The 17,837-nt window shown below is 42.9% G+C and overlaps 1 long non-coding RNA gene across 1 annotated transcript; it reads left to right on the forward strand.

Annotated features, from left to right (window-relative positions):
• Positions 1-966: 966 nt before the first annotated feature.
• Positions 967-2,951, forward strand: LOC121133211. The gene is made up of 3 exons (XR_005870004.1): positions 967-1,199; positions 1,948-2,014; positions 2,717-2,951. It is a non-coding gene; the product is annotated as an uncharacterized LOC121133211 (long non-coding RNA).
• Positions 2,952-17,837: the final 14,886 nt, after the last annotated feature.

Here is a 17,837-nt window from a genome sequence, read left to right on the forward strand (position 1 = left end):
AGGTAGTAGATTTAAGGTCCTGTCAATATGGACACTAAGGTCTGAAATGAAACACTTGGCGTTCGATTTGGCTAAAATGTTAAATTCACAATTTATTGGCTCAATAAAAGATGAATGCTAAGAGTCAATTTTCAGGTTGGAGCCTCTGAACGTGTGTATGTGTGTGAAAACATATGTACAGGCTTCTCAAGGCAAAGTTAACAGCATTAAAAAAAAAAGCTGTTCAAACTAGAGCTTCAGTGGGAAGAATCATTTTTAATGGACCCAAAATGTTGTTCATGGTAGTGTACAAGTAGGTACACAAAACTTTTTCCTGTGTTGGATGATAAGGCAAAGTTGCTGATAAGCTGCAATATCTGTGAGGAGGAAAGAGAGACAGTGGAAGAAATTGGAGCTGTCAGAAATGTGAGCTTTCCCAGGGGCTGTGACACTGCCTTCCAGTGTTTTCTTCTGGCAGGGAAGGTTGAAAATTCACTGTTACAAACGATCAGCCTCGGTGGAAAGAGAAACCTGGCGGCTCTGGAGCTGAGGAGGGAGTTGAGAAGGCAATCGCAGTCACAGTGAATGTTTGGCTCAATGTATGGCTGGCAGTTAAAAACAAAACAAAATTTGCTGTTCCTGATGCATGCGAATCATAAAAAACGGCAACAGTTTCAGCTCTCCTGTCCTGTTCTGATGTGGAAATGGGGAGGTAGAGGAGATACAGTTCCCCTTCTTCCTCCCAAGGAGCATAATGAAACGCGAATCTCACAGACAAAAGAAACGGACCTTGAAGAAAAGGAACTGTTGGGGGCTGGAGGAACAAAAGGCGGTAATTTTCCTTGACTCGTGTTTTGCTTCGGAAGTCTCCGACATGAAGTGGAGGAAGCCGGACATACATAACGCCATCCAACATCCAACACAGCAATGAAACAGTAAGTTCCAACAAATACGAGTAGTATACAGGGAAATAACTAGACAACCGCCTCCCCGCTCCAGCCAACCACAGAAAAGTTATGGCGCTGCTTCTGCTGGTGCCAACAAAAGTGGGTGGAGCCAAGACGTTTATCTTTCAGAGCATGTACCCAGGCACCCAGTAGGGATCCAACTCAGTCCCACATCCACTTCCAGATAGGAAGACCGCCTGTTGGATGATGTAAGGTTGTCCTGGGAGACCTAGTGGGTGTTGATGATGACCACTAGCGACAGCAGTAACCAAGGTACGTACACCTCTTGGGTTCTCAGCAGGAACAGAACATTGCTACCACCCTTCCCAGAAGTCAGATAGAGTGGAGGTCTCACACCCGCCTAGTAGTTGTGACCCCTTGGAGTATTGAGGGCTGAGGCAGAAACAGGACAAGAGTGCTGTGGGTTTGGTGGTGAAGGGGCACCATGAGGGATGCTTGTGGGAGAGGAATGGTCACTACTGACTGTGTCCGTATCTTGGTCATGACCTTGTGCTATACTGTTAGCTTTGAGTAAAACCAGGTTTAAAAAAAAAAAAACAGCTTGGGATCACTGTACCATTTTTTAGAATTGCATGTACAACTGTAGCTATCTCAAAATAAAGTATGTAATTAAAATGGTAAATCATACACCCTCTAAGATAACTTTGTAAATTATAATCATATCTGATTTTTTAATACCTTCCCCACCTCCAACATAAAACTCTTTAAAATGCAATATTTTCTGTTAGAAAATTACGTTGGACAATGGAGGATAATTTAATTCTAAACCATGGTTGTATATGTTTCATTTAACATTTTTGGATTCTTTGGAAGCAAGTGCATTGTAACAGTCATCACTAAAACTCCTCCTCTCCCACCCCCACCCCTGGCATTTGTAAGTCTAGGGTATGCCCCAGCTGTCAGGACAGGCCGCTATGCATACTATTGCATTTTGTGACTATAACAAAATAATACCATTATTATGTCATTGACAAAAACAACACCTGTTCCTTTAAATCAGTGTTTCTAATGTAGGAGGACTGTGTGAGCATAAGAGAGACACAGATGAGCTACTTGGTAATGAGAAGGTAAGAATTATTTATTTGGAAATGAACATTTTTCTTTTCCCCATCTCCTACTGCCTGGAACCAATCTATGTGCTGTGCTTGGAAAAACAATGATGGGCCATGGCGATTGCTTTTCCACGGCTCTGGCAGCTGTGTGTGAGACCTGGAGGCGGGAAAAGGTGTTTGCTGAAAGAGCATCTGCTTTATTGAAAACGCAGCTGAAGGCTTTGCCGACAGGACTGCCTCAGAGTCAAGGGCAATGACAGCCAGGTCTCACTTTGTAGTACTCAAAACCTGCCATAAGCATGGCTTTGGAATCAGATGCTACCCCCACCGTCCTCAAGGCCGAATGTCTTTGTGCAGAGAACGGGTAAAATTGGTGTGACTGACATCTGTGAAGAGAAACTTTTATAAACTATCTTCAAAGACGCTTACAAGATACAACAGCCCTTTCTCAACACGGCTGTGGGATGCAATGATGTAAATAAATACAAAAATGGCTATTAAATTTCCATTCTACTTCATGCACATGGGTTTAATATTAATAATTAAGGAAGGAAAACTGGCAAAACACATGTAAAACTTAGCCAAAACCCAAATGGTTGAAAAATAAATCAAGATTTTTCTGAAAACATAGACCACTACTGGGTTTGTTCATCCCTGGTGACAAGAAACTTAGAAACTGAAACTAACTCCATTTTACTTTCCTCTTTGCCCCAGCAGATGCTGTAGTTCTCTCCTGCCAAGGAGCCAGTGGATTGGCCTTTGGTGCCAAGAACAAAGCGTGGGTCTCCACATGGCCACCATTCTGTGGAGACAGCACACTCAGATTCCACAGGGTAGAAATGTCTGCTCTCCAGCCCCAACCAGATGACAGATTCTAATTTTCTTAACCTTGTGCTCAAAGGGCAAATCATCTCACACTTTGGGGTTGGAATAAATTATCCTCAAGCCCAAAGCATCCTCAGTTTGAATCTGTCTTGTCTTGGAGTCCATATGATGGTATTACGAGACCTAATATAATTGTGTGATGAGACTGATGCCCACTGTTGTTATGAAACCGACACAGGAAGGCAGAAAGTTGAACTGGAGTCAAGCTTGGTTAGTTGAGAATGTAAAGGAGAGGAGGATGTTTGCAGTGAGTTCCTGCCTATCTGTTTAGCAGGTTTGTACAGTTGAGGTTTAGTGGAAGAGATAGGAAATAGGAATACAGAATTCATAAAATATCTCCAGCCAGGTTTCACGTTCTTCTCTAAATCCGAAATGTCATCCAGAGGCCCCTGTTTGATTGAATATTAGTTCCTTAGCTTTGGGCACTATTTGGGGAAGCTGTAAACCTTTAGGAGCTGAAGAGTAGCAGACAGTGTAGGCCCCCAGGAGTGTGGTACTCTAGAAGTTATACCCAGCCTCTAGTTCCTGCAGCTTTCTCCTCCTCCTGTGAAGAGCCTCTGCCACATACCCCAACTGCAAGAAAATCTGTGTCTTCACAGGTGTAATGGACTGAACCCTTTGAAACCATGAGCCAAAATAAGTACTTCCTCTCTTAAGTTATTTCAGGAATTTTGGTCACAATACCAAAGGAACTCTGATGTCGTCTAATCTTCATACTGAGTAGATATTGCCATCCTCCAGATGAGGGAACCATGGCTCAGCGTGGGGGTGGGGAAGGGTGGTGCCCAGTCAGGAGTGGCTAAGAGGTAGCTAGGACTTAAATCTAGCATCCTGAGCTCAGCGCTCAGCGCTCTGCCGTTGCTGAGGTAGGACAGAATCATTCAGAGGGGAGGGCCCTGCAGCTGACTGGATGCTGCGGTGTACATTCAGTGCTTAAATACACACTGACATGGTGACGAAAGTGCATGCTCTCTCAGAGCTGCACTGCTCAGACTCACATTGCTAAGCCAAGAGCTCACTGCCACCTTCCACCAGTTTGGATTTTCACTGAGAGACAATGTGGACCACAACATCCCTATGTGAAGATCTCAGACTCTCCTGATTTATAGAGCTCACAATCACATCAGAGCTGTCAAATGCCATCTCTGAAAAAAATGTCTCAAAATATATTTTTAGGATTCATTGCACCTTACTAACATTTGTATTTTCACTGACAAAACAGACATAAATACCCAAAGGTTTAAAGAACCTTTAATTAAAAAGTATCTAGTCTTCGAATTCAAATTTGTACAAATAAGCTAAGTTGTCAATATATAGTTGAGAATGTGTTCTATCCTGGTTCAAATACAAGTCTGTAGTTGGCTTTTTTTAAATTACTTTGTTTCATATTAACTGAAGAAACCAATTCCCCAATATTTATTTGAATAAGAAGTCAATCCAACTGGCTCTACTAATATCAAAAACAGTTTTTTGTATAATCTATAATAAAAAGGAGTTTGCTCTGCACTGTTTCATAATTTGGAAACCTTTTATTGAAACTATAAAGTCAAATGTTGAAAACCAATTAGACCTATGGTAACTATAAATTCTGAGTCAAACAAAAGTCAAAGAAAACAAGCTCAGCATCTTAGGGTTTCTACTGCTGTGAAGAGACACCATGACCATGGCAACTCTTATAAAGAAAAACATTTTATTGAGGTGGTGGCTTACAGTTTGAGGTTCAATCCTTTATCATCATGGTGGGGAGCACGGTGCAGGCAGACAGTGGTGCTGGAGCTGAGAATCCCACGTCTTGCAGGCAAAAGGAAGTTGACTGAGACACTGGGTGGTAACCTGAGCACAGGAAAGTTCAAAGCCAGCCCCCATAGTGACACACTTCCTCCAACATCTAGAACTGGAGTTACAGTCAGTTGTGAGCTGCCATGTAGGTGCTGGGAATTGAACCTAGATGCTCCGGAAGAGCAGCCAGTGCTCTTTACTACTGAGTTATCTCCCCAGCCCCACTGCTTTTTGGTTTTGTTTTATTTTCTGATTTCATGTGGCAAGAATAACTAATTAGAAAAGCATTCAGGCTCTGAAGAGATGGCTCAGCAGGTAAAGGATCTTATACCAAAGCAAAAGGAACAGGGTTCAGACCCCCATGTAAAGCAGGGTGTGTATGATGGCTTACCTAAAATTCCAGGAACTGAACTCAGGTCACCATGCTTGGCAGCAAGCACCTTTACCCACTGTATTGCATTGTTGGCCTAAAACAGATGTCATTATGTTATTTTAACTTACGACTTAAAGATTTGGCATAAAAGAACATTCAATAAAATGTTGGGAACAACACTTCAGCAATGAGAGAAAATAGTTCTTTGGATCTAGAGACTGCCTTTCTACTATTCTGAGACTTCCTAGAAGTAGACAACGTTTCTAGAGAGAAGAAAATGATAAGGAGAGTAGACAGGGAAGGCAGCTATGGATGGAGACAGGAGAAGCAGAGAAGTAAATGGGTCAAAAGGGAAAAACTCACAGGACAAAAAAATGAGCCAGGAAGATGTAGGGAGAGATCTCTCGTACCCTTAGCAATGACCACGCCCACTTGAGCATGGTCACAGGTGCATGGGGGAGGCAGGGAATAAAGGCCAGGGAGGAGAGATGCTCAAGCTCTCTTGCTGGGGATTCGAGTCGTGTCTCAGAAGCCGCTGAGACCAACTTGGGTTGCTGGTTTCTCTTGTAAGTACCTTCCACAATAAATAGTCATCTTTACCCTTCTAAAGTGTGTGATTCATATTTCAGGGACAGGAAGAAAAGCACCTTTGGGTCATGGTGGATTACAACCTAAATTCAAGTCAGTGCTCTATCTAGAAGGGGCTTTAAGAGGTTGGTCTCTTGGCTCAGTAGTCACCGTATCATGTTTTGTTTGTAGAATTTTTAAACTAAGCATGTTCTCTCTCTCTCTCTCTCTCTCTCTCTCTCTCTCTCTCTCTCTCTCTCTCTCTCTCTCTCTCTCTCTCTCTCATACCCAATATTGTACTCACAAAAGGCTACCCTTTTGGTACTCTTTCATGATACTACTTGGAAAACAATGTTGATAATCCTGTGTTGGTCTCCAAAACCATTCTAGAAATTGCACGGGTTGGTGAAATCCAGAAGTCTAGTGTCACTGGCCCAGTATTTCATGGATCCATTTAATCTTACTAAAGTATCATGGGATGTGTTTAAATCTACTCAACTGGAAAGTTCCCTGGCAACTGAGACAAAAGCCAGTCTCCAAATGTCTGGCTATGTCCAAGCTCAACTCAGTGCCAGGTGACCCACTTGTCTGACATTTTCAAGTGACTTGGATAGGAAGGCGGCATACCATGGGCACAGGCCAGGTAAATCTGAAAACCAGGCCTCACACGTGACTTGAAGAGAAAATCATTAGCTCATTTCCCTGCATCATATATTGACAAATTCAAAGATGGAGCAGGCTGGCTCTCAGAAGAAACAGCAGGAAATGATTATTTAGGATTAAGAGTCTTGTTTCTAGACATATGTGGTAAAATATTGTCCAGATTAATTTTATTTGCTTCCTTTGATGAAGCCAAATTAACTTAAACCAACTGTTAGAAGAACTGCTGGTTATTAACACTAATGTCACATAGTTTAAAATATTCACCCTAGAGGCTTCTCTGTTAAAAATTCCAAAGTGCCTTTAATAATTAAGAATCACTGTAGTAACAACATTCACTAGGAATTACACCTTGGTAGATTCTAAAATATAATAGAAATTTCAGAAAGGAAATTCCTCCCCCATTCACCTCCTCTGCTCTCTCAAGGAAGAGGAGTGCATTTCAAAGTCATGGATTCTAGCTGGACAGTGAAGAAAAGTACTAAGCCAAGTTAGGGACTCACTCAGCACCACTTTCTGGAAGGACTAGATAGTAGCATTTCCTCAAGTCTACAGCAGAAAACTCTCCTCATCAGAGAAAGAGCAGAAAGACTTTGACAACGGCAAAGCTACATGTCAATTGTTGACAACACATTATTTCTGAGTTGTGTCCCTGAGTGTGTTTCTGGCTGACGTTAGTGGTTAAACCCATACATCAGGGAAAGACGGCTGCTGTCACCAACATCAGAGGACAACATCCAATTTGAGGGGGCAAATTTGCTCCCACTGTGACATCCACCTTCTCAACCCCCAACACCAAAGCCCTTGTTTTCAGGCCTTTGGACTTTGACTAGCAGTGACACCGTCAGCTCCCTGATTCTCAAACATTTCGGTTTGTTCTAGAATGACATCAGCAACTTCTTGAGGGCATCAACCTACAGACAGCAGATCTTTTAAAGCCTCCATGAGCCAACCCTCATGATAAATCTCTTTCTGTACCTTTCCATATCCTACTAGTTCTGATTCTCTAGAGAAAACTAACATAGACTTTGGTGAATCCCATTCAGGCAGAATCACACTGCTAACATCCTTAACGTGTAGATTGGGTGTGTGCAAACACACACACACACACACACACACACGCTTTTAATTTTATTCTCTTTTGGACCCTCATTTCCCTTATAGAAGCTCTTGGCCCCCAAACCACATTGGACTACATGTACACATAGCAGCTGTCAATCACACACAGAGGGATTAGCTGGTGTGTCCAAAATGTTGCCACACCACATCATCCATGAACAAGGTACCACTTAAGAGGTAAAGAGCCCAGCTTGGGCTAAGGGACTCTTTAACCACTCAGTAGCTGTGTGAGCTCAGTCAGTCATTTACCGCCTATAGCCTCTGCTTCCTCATCCATTAAAAAGCAGTAGAAACCGGCTCCGTTAAGTTCCCCTGAAGCCTTAATATTCAAGCTCTGTACAAGTACAAATGACTTCATTACTGCCACCAACAAAAACCCAGCCGGAGGGTTAGCAGAATCTGTGGCTGACCGTAGCCAAACTTAGACTTTAATGTGGGGTTCCTTTTACAGTTGGTTTGGAATATAATCAAAACCCAAAAGGAAGTTAGATTCCAATCCCTAAGTAGGTCCAGCCATCGTATTCTAAGTACAAAAGATAGACTTGAAAGCCCTAGGCTAGAGGGGAACTCTGACAGTTGCAGGTCAGCAGGAAGGCAACACAGTGGTTGTGAAAAGCCAAAACCCTGATGCCAGACTCTGAGATGCAGGTCAGTTCCACAGGCAGATCCCTGAGGGCCACCCAGAACAAGTTCCAGCTTCCTTGTGGACACCAGTGGTGACAATGTCCCAGCCATCCTCTGCCTCGTGCTATGAAAAGCAAGCTGGCCGCAGACCCACCAAAAGCATCAGCATTCATCAGAACACTGATGGGCTTTCAGACACAGGAGGCCTGGTTCTTGAATGGGGGCGGCAGCGGGAGCAGGTCTTTGAACAATATGGCACAGCTTGAGGGCCTGCCTGGGGTGGCTGGGAATGAAAATCATCAAAATCAATGGTAATAATGTACCCAGGAAGCAGTTCTCCAACACAGATCCCCACTCGGTAGTTAGCTCGCTAATGACATTAGCTAGTATGAAATACAAATAGGGGGGAAACATTCTAAGCCAATTATACTGATTATGCTTCTGACATCAAAAGGTACAGCAGATGAAGCTGAATTTCCATATATTAATATTTAAGCCAGTATCCACTACAAAGTACAGCATGTAATGAAGGCCCACTAGACTTCAGTACACACAGCTAACATCTCTAATCAAGCAAAAAAAATAATTTTCTAAATGATAATTAGCAGTAATCATGTTCTTTAAGTACAGGGTATTATAAAGTACAAACCGGATTTTTTTTAAAAAATGTAAATAGCAAAACTCCTTGTACTGGCAGGAACACAGCAGATGCAAGGGCAGAGGCTACCAGCTCTGATCAGTACGTGCATCTCCAGTCAAGGAAACAGTTGCATCTGTTATTGTGATGATCAAAAAGTGCATTGACATTTATCAAAGCCAGTCTTGACTGGGTGGAGTGTCCTCATTGAGGGAAAGTGGGGAAGCGTTAAGAGAAGGAGAGAGCAACAGAAGTGGGAGGAAGGAACTTAACCCTTACCTCGTAAGGTATTTCGCTGAAACAAGATACAAGTCCAGCCAAGCTTTGAGCTGGTGCCGCTTTTTATTGCTCACTTGGTAGGATTGCTGGGCAAATACCGCCCGCTTGGGGCAAGGCAGAATTCCTGCCAAGCGAGCAACAAGAAATGAGAGCTACCCATGCTCCTGTGGGACGGTGCATAAAGGGGGAAGTGGCTAATTAAAGCAGCAACATACATCCTCTGCATGCACTCATCCACAGGATGCTGGAGACTTCTGGTACACATCATAAAACCACGGAAGCTGCGCAATTGTCTAAGTGCTATTCACAGATGCGTTCTTCAGTGGCCCTCTACTGTAACCAATGCCTGTAGTAAGCGGCTTCCAAAGGGAAAATGCTCCGTTTGGCTTACAGTTTTGAGGTTCAGCCATGGTTTATTAGATGTATGGCCTTTGGTGATGAGGCAACATATTGTGGGAGATTGGAAAAAAGTAGCTCCCTCGTGGTGTAGAAGAAAAGAGATGGGCACAGGAGTTCTACCATGGCCTCTGAGGACAAGCTCCCGACGACCTGAAGACCTGCTCTAGGTCCCATCACCTCCCAGTAGTGCCATCCTGTCCCAGACAAAGCCTTTTACACTTAGGGCCTTTGAGGGATGTGCCAGGCCTAAACACTGTCAGCACAGAGTTCATTATGTCTTTTAGTTCTTTGGAAAGGTGAAGAATGGTGCCATCATCTGCAGGAGGAAGGGTGCTACGGAATTAGAGGGAGACTTTCTTAAAATCCCCCAAGACTGACACGGACAGATATGTGAGGGCAAAGAGATTCCTGTTGCAGACATGAGCAGTCGGCTCAGATAAGCTGGAAGTGGAGCCCAGCCAAGGCTTGAACACCGCAGCAGAGAAGCAGCCCCAGTGTGTGAGCAGCACTCAGTCCCAGGCTTCAAAGACTGCCCACAGGAATTACCACACCAGTAAAGTGCCCTTGATGTCCTGGTTGGTAACGAAGCCATGCATCGTGGTTAATTGCACCATCACCATCAACGTTTTTAAAAGAACTCCAAAGTCAATTCATCTAAAAGCTTTAACTATGATAAGAATTTCAAATTCATTCATACAATACCAAGAGTCAACTCTTTGTCCTCCAGCTGCCTTGAGAATCCGGCATAAATGAAAAGAAAACCTCTGGTACCCAAAATCTACAAATTCACTTACCATCACTAAATCTAAAATATGTACTTACAAACAGGTCAAATGTATGTTCTATGTATTTTATCACAATAAAACATGGAGAAATAATTTGTAAAATGTTATACTTCAGCCTGAAAATATAATAGACAAAATAGTGATAATGATAATAAAAAACATTGGTTAAAAGAAATAAATACTATACAGGATATAGAAAATGTCTCAGATTTTTTTTTTGGCTGGTTGGTTTTTGTTTGGTTGGTTAGTTTTTGTTTTTTATTGTTGTTGTGTGGGTTTTTTGTTTGTTTGCTTGTTTTGTTTTGTTTTTTGAGACAGTGTTTCTCTGTGTAACAGCCTTGGCTGTCCTGGAACTTGGCCTCTAGCTCACAGAGAGCCACTGGCCTCTGCCTCACAAGTGCTGGGATTAAACGCGTGTGCCACCACTTCCTGGTGAATTTTAATTTTGAAATGCTATTTACTATGTGTGTGTGCGCATGTGTGCATGCTCATGGACACACGAGGGCATGGTGCAAACATGGAGGTCAGTTCTTGCGAGAGTCAGTTCTCTACTTCCACGTATGTGCAGCCCAGGGTGGGTCTCAGGTCATCAGGGTTAGCAGCAAAACTTATGCTAGCACATTTGTCCTCACTGTCCCACACTGCACCTCTGTCCTCACTGACCCACAATGCACCTCTGTCCTCACTGACCCACACACACTGCACCTCTGTCCTCACTGATGCACACTGCACCTCTGTCCTCACTGACCCACACTGTACCCCTGCCCTCACTGACCCACACTGCACCTCTGTTCTCACTGACCCACACACACTGCACCTCTGTCCTCACTGTCCCACACTGCACCTCTGTCCTCACTGACCCACACTGCACCTCTGTCCTCACTGGCCCACACTGCACCTCTGTCCTCACTGACCCACACACACTGCACCTCTGTCCTCACTGTCCCACACTGCACCTCTGTCCTCACTGACCCACACTGCACCTCTGTCCTCACTGTCCCACACTGCACCTCTGTCCTCACTGACCCACACACACTGCACCTCTGTCCTCACTGGCCCACACTGCACCTCTGTCCTCACTGTCCCACACTGCACCTCTGTCCTCACTGACCCACACTGCACCTCTGTCCTCACTGTCCCACACTGCACCTCTGTCCTCACTGACCCACACTGCACCTCTGTCCTCACTGACCCACACTGCACCTCTGTCCTCACTGTCCCACACTGCACCTCTGTCCTCACTGACCCACACTGCACCTTTGTCCTCACTGACCCACACTGCACCTCTGTCCTCACTGACCCACACTGCACCTCTGTCCTCACTGACCCACACTGCACCTCTGTCCTCACTGACCCACACACACTGCACCTCTGTCCTCACTGACCCACACTGCACCTCTGTCCTCACTGACCCATACTGCACCTCTGTCCTCACTGGCCCACACTGCACCTCTGTCCTCACTGATCCACACTGCACCTCTGCCCCTCACTGACCCACACACACTGCACCTCTGTCCTCACTGATCCACACACACTGCACCTCTGTCCTCACTGTCCCACACTGCACCTCTGTCCTCACTGGCCCACACTGCACTTTTCCCCTCACTGACCCACAAATGGCAATTTCAAATGGTACCACTGAACTCTTAGTTCCTGGCATCTTACTTTTTACTTTTCCTGATCTTTCCTTCTTTTTACTTTTTTCTTTTCCTTCATCTTTTCTTTTTCTTTTATTGCTAAATAAGGAGCCATTAAAGTTAGTGGCTGATAACACATTTAAGTTCCTTCTTACACAGCTACTGTGTGGCTAACAATTCCTTCTAACCTATACAGCTCAGTGTCTCAGTCACTGTGTCCCCTGAAGTTAAACATCGCTTTGCAAATCACTCTGCTGTGCTACCTAGTTTTCCAGTCCTTGACTGATATTCTGCCTCTCATCTGAAACCAAGAAAGATAGAAAAAGGCAGGATTACTGCAACAAATTGCTTTGGAGATCTCAGGCAGAAACAACTGCTTTTAGATAAGAGGGATCTTCCAGCACTCTGATTGTGGGGCAAAATTACAAGGGAACTATGGGCTGAAATGAGAATTCAAAATGGTATTAATAATAACCCATATCGTCTATGAAAATTTAGTATTCTATTTAGATTTACTCTCAGCTTGAATATTTTTTAAAGCATTGGCTTAAAAATGAAAATGGAGAAAAACGTCTTTCAAAGCCTTATCTTAGACAAAATTGTTCAGAATAACGATTTGCAAAAGAAGAGATCATTTATAATCCCCTACTATTCACTGAGCATCTCCGATTTGTTCAGCAATTTTCTGGCCATTTTAGATAATACGGTGAAATTGACATGTCCTGGTTCCTCAAGGAATATACTTTCAGAAGTCAGAGCCCACCCTGGCTTCCCCTCCCCAACAAACCTTTCCCAGTGCAAACTTGTACAGTGGGACCTGCAGAAAAGGCTCATGTTTAGAGCATTGACTGTGTAAGTGTGAGAACTAAGTTCAGATTCCTCAGAAGCCACACGACGCTGGGTGTGGTAGCCAATGTCTGCAATGCCAGCATTCCTATAGAAAGATGGGAGGGAGACAGAATCCCTGGGAACTTACACGTCAGCTATTCTGGCGTCCACGGTAAGCATCAAAAGGAGAGAAACGGGCAAGGACCAGCACCAAAAGTCTGTCCTCTGGTGTCTACATTCACCCTGTGCTTCACGCCCTTACTTTGGGTTTGGGCACACCCGTGATCAGGGACCACATGCCATTTAAGCCATGGATATGAGATACATGAGTGGAGGGCCAGGTGCATCCTCACTGTGCTGGCTCCAGTGCTGACCAATTACATGAGTGTCTACCCTGAAATCTGTGTCGAGAAGTTCTTGTTTCCAAGACATCACCACAGCCTCAGGGTGAAGATGTTGCCTCTGTCTAGTCAGCACTCTTAGGCATCCTTCTTATGGTCGCTCCACTCCCAGAGATTGCTCTGTCCTTCAGTCAACAAACATCGAGGGAGATTTGCTAGATACTGAGGACTGGCAGAGTCTAGATTGCAGTGTAGGAGGAAAACAGGCACATTGACTGTAGTTGCATGTCGAGTTCGCATAGCCCCATAGGAAGCAGAGCAAGGGAGAAGGACACAATCTGTGAACTGGTACCAGGAGTAGAATAGCTTCTAAAGTATGAGTGAAACCCACAAGGTCTTTACTGAGGCATGGCTTTCAGTTTATTTCATCGACAAAAGAATTGCATAACAAGCTCACACATTTGACAGTTTAATAAACACACATTTGTGTGTTTGACCACATAAACTTTTTTTTTAACTTTTTGAGAGTCTTGCTATGTTGAAGACTTCGATTCAAACTCATAATCCTTCTACCTCAGTCTTCCAAGTGCTGGGATTAGAGACATATACCACAATAATGAGCTCACATAAAACACTAAACATCTCTGCCATGAGCCCCCCCCAAAGGAGTAGCAGGTCTGTACCCTTCTCCAGTAGGCCAAAACCATATGGAAATACATAGATTGATAGAAATGGGTTAATTATTAAGAGCTAGCCAATAAGAAGCCCTAGTTATCAGTCAATAGTTTTATAACTAATATATTGTCTGTGTGTTTATTTGGGACTGAAAAGGGCAGCAGGACCAGGCAGGGACAAAGAACCTCTCATTACATGTAATTATCTAATAATAATAATTACATATTTATATGAAGTCTAAGGTAGATGAGGTTATAGTCCTTTTTGATTCCCACTTCCTAATATAAAACCTGACAAAACAGATAATTTAGAATGATTTTTTAATCACATTAAATTGTCTCGTTTTCCTCATTTTGATATATTTTCATGCATGTTCTTCTTATGTAAATTCCCAAATATCAGAAGATTACATTGCTTCTTAAACAGTATATCATGGAGCACAAGTGTACCAATAAATATCTAAATGTAAGTTACATTAAAATTATATAAATTAAAAAAAAACACTAAACATCTCTCTGTCAGAGAATGTACTAAAGAAAATGAAAACCAAATGACAACATCTGTTTTTAGATATGAAAAGTGTTTAAATTATCATTTTAATACAACACATTTACAGTATGTAGTGTGCAAACTCAGTACATACAGTATGTAATCATCACATCAGGCAGTTAACATTTCCATCCCCTTAAACATTTTTAAAACTTTTGATTGACTCATGATAATAATCCTCATGATACTTACGGGCACAGTATGTGTTGTGTAACAGCTCCCTCCAAGATCCATTTATTCCTTCCTTCCAACCTGAAAGGAAGCTCCTTAAGCAGGAAAGTAAACAACTCAAATAAATAGCTTCAGGAAGTTTCTGAAACTGATCAGATTCACTAGGCCCCTCCCTGCCAGAGTAAGCAATGAAAGCTGAGAATCTCTCTCAAAGCAGCCAAGCTGCAAAGAGGATTCTGAGACCAGATCAGTAGCCTGGAAGAAACAGAAACCAGCCAAACTTCTAGGAAGATGCTTAGACCAGAGTCACTTTCCAACCTTTTGAACTGCCTGCAGGCTGTGCAGTGTACTCTAGGTTACAGCTTTTGTGAGCTGCCACCCATGCTCAGGTGGGCTTAGGTAATACAGCTGTCTTTGAGCCATCTCTGCTTCTGTAAGTAAACCCTCACCTCTTATGAGTAGTTCCAATAAAATTCGTTGGTTCACCAAATTGGACTTTGGCAGTATCCGTACTTTAGTTGGTTGTGTGATCTCTGGGGTTAGTAGATGTGTGTGTTATGTTTCTGCAGGAAAAGTTTTGTCACACAACAGTGTAATGTTGCAATATGTTTATGTAATATGAACTATAATGCACACTGATTAAATAGTAGTGAATTACTCACCTGAGCATTATTTTGTGTTTGGAACCTCTCTTCTAGTTAGTCACCAGCTATGAAATAAGTTATTATTAATACCAGAACTTGTGGGGCTGAAAAGATGGCTCTGTGGTTAAGAGCACTGACTGCTCTTCCAAAGGACTGGAGCTCAATTCCAAGCACCCACATGGAAGCTCACAACTGTCTGTAATTCCAGCTTCAGGAGACCCAACACCCTCACACAGACATACATGCAGGCAAAATACTAATAAATAAAATTTTTAAGAAGTTAGAAAAATATTGGAACTTATTACCTTCGAGGACCCATGGCTTAAAGTCCCTCAATTACCCACCTTTCTTAGCCTCTAATAACAATTAATACATATCTAGATAAGTTTTTTCTTAACATTCACAGACAAAAGAGAACGCACAGTATTATTCTATGTATGTCTGACTTACTTCACTTAGCCTATGTCTTCTACTTCCATTCATTCTGCTTCAAACGACAGAAAAATAATCAATCTTTACAATGACTGCATAATATCCCACTATGTAAATAAATATACCACATCATCATTGTCCATTCACTCACTGAAAGACATTCAAGTTGTCCATGTGTTTTCTGCTATGGATATTGCAGCAATAAAACTGAGCTTACAGGTATCACTTAATATAGGAAGAGTTGGTATAAATTAATAGGAAAAACAGTGACTCAAAAGATAGGTATATATAATCAGATAAATTTCAGGGTATTATCAATCACTGATATAGGTGCTCAGACTCAAACAACAATAAGCCACCACTATTGCTTACTGGTAAGGCAGTGGGGAGACATCTGCTCTCCTAATTCCTGTTTATAAAAGATAATTGGATTGTCTTTTTGGACAATGAAATAATCACAAATTTGAGCAAAGTTGTCTTAGTTAGGGTTCTGTTGCTGCAGTGAAACATCATGACCAAGAGTGTTTATTTGGTTTATACTCCCAAACCACTGTTCATCATGGAAGGGACTCGGGACAGGAACTCAGGCAGGAACCTGAAGGCAGGAGTTATGCAGAGGTCATGCAGGGGTACAGCTTACCGGCTTGCTCAGCCTGCTTTCTTATAGAACCCAGAATCATCTACCCAGGAGTGGACTCATGCATAATGGACTGGGTCCTCCCACATTCATCACTGAATAAGAAAACAGACTATATTATTGAGGCATTTTCTCCCTCCTCTCCAGTGACTCTAGCTTGTGTCAAATTGACATACAACTGGCAACACAGATTTATATATAAAAAGTTCATTATACCATTATTTACACTTGCCGAAACTGGAAACAATTTGCATTTTTAATGTATGTGAGTGTTTGCCTACATATATGTCTGTGCAGATGTGTGCTTGACACATGTGGAGGTGAGAAGGGGGCATCAAATCCCCTGGAACTGGAGTTACAGATGTGTGCAAGCCGTGTGGCTGCTGGGCAACAACTACTCTTAGGTGCTGAGCCATCTCTCTAGCCCCTGAAAACAAGTAAAATATTTCAAATATTTCAAATAGATAAATCAACCGAAGTTCAAAACGGCAATGAGATGTAGATGTGGACATGTGGGTGATTTCTCTATCTCAGAAAGGGAGAAATACTTCATATGAAGCAACGGCCATCTCAGGATGATGGACATATGGATGCCTTTTATAAGCATTTTCTGTGTTTTCTAAGTTAACATGAACATTTGTCTCTTACAAGGTGAAAAGAAATGTTTATTTCTTTAATTTGGCTTTCAGAGACAGGGTCTCACTAAATAACCTAGGCCTGGCCTCAAAATCGTGACCCTCCTTCAACAGCTTCCCAATATTGACATTACAGGCTTGTGCTACACATTCAGCTAAAATTTTAAGCGTGTGTGTGTGTGTGTGTGTGTGTGTATGTGTACTAAGTTCATGTTGTGTGTGTGTATTGGCGTGAATGTATGCGTGTACTGATGTGCATGTGTGTGTGTGGTGTGTGTGTATACTCATGTGCGTGTGTGTGCACCCATGTGTATGTGTGTACTGATGTGCATGTGTGTGAATGTACTCATGTGCGTGTGTGTGCTCCCATGTGCGTGTGTGCGCGTGTGTGTGTATGTGTGTGTGTGTGTGTGTGTGTGTGTGTGTGTACAGATGCCCTTGCTCATGTGTACACATAGAGAGACCAGAGATTGAGATCGGATGTCTTCCTCTATTGTTGTCCACCTGGTTTCTTAGACAGGGTCTCACTATCTAGTCCTGGATGACCTGGAACTTAAAACTTTCTCTGTTGGCCGGTCTTGCATTCACAGAGATCTACCTGCCTCCAGAGTTCTGGGATTAAAGACATGTGCCACTATGCTTGGCTTCACCTTATTGTTTGAGACAGGTTCTCTCCCTGGGCCTGGCACTTATCGTTTGGGCTACACTAGTTGCTCAGTAAGCTTCCAGGACCCTCCTGCCTTGTCATTGCCAATGCTGGGAACTTTTGTGCAAATTCAGGATCCAAACTCAGACCCTCACACCTGAGCAACAATACCTTTACTCAGCAAGCCATCCCTCCAGACCCTACATTTTCAATTAAAAAAAATATATAAATCTTTTCACATGGGGTGGGGAGAGTTTCTTATAGCCCTGGGATGGTGTGAGCTTCCAGAGCCTTTGGGAAGTCTTTCTGGGAAGTTCGCTTCCAGAATGAATGTTTGTATGTGTAAAGCAAATTGGATGCCATGTTGAGCCACAATGCTTCTTGCCCTATAATTACAGCCTCATCACAGACTATATTTCTCAAACACGAAAACATATATCCTTTTTTTGTTAATTTCCCCCTCCAGTTGTGGATTGAAATATGTCAGACACTCAAGGGGTGTGTTCTCATGTTATTTTCTTCTGCCTTCATAACAG

The sequence above is a fragment of the Mesocricetus auratus genome, unplaced genomic scaffold, assembly GCF_017639785.1.
Source record: "Mesocricetus auratus isolate SY011 unplaced genomic scaffold, BCM_Maur_2.0 Super-Scaffold_100020, whole genome shotgun sequence".
In the NCBI taxonomy this organism is placed as follows: domain Eukaryota; kingdom Metazoa; phylum Chordata; class Mammalia; order Rodentia; family Cricetidae; genus Mesocricetus; species Mesocricetus auratus.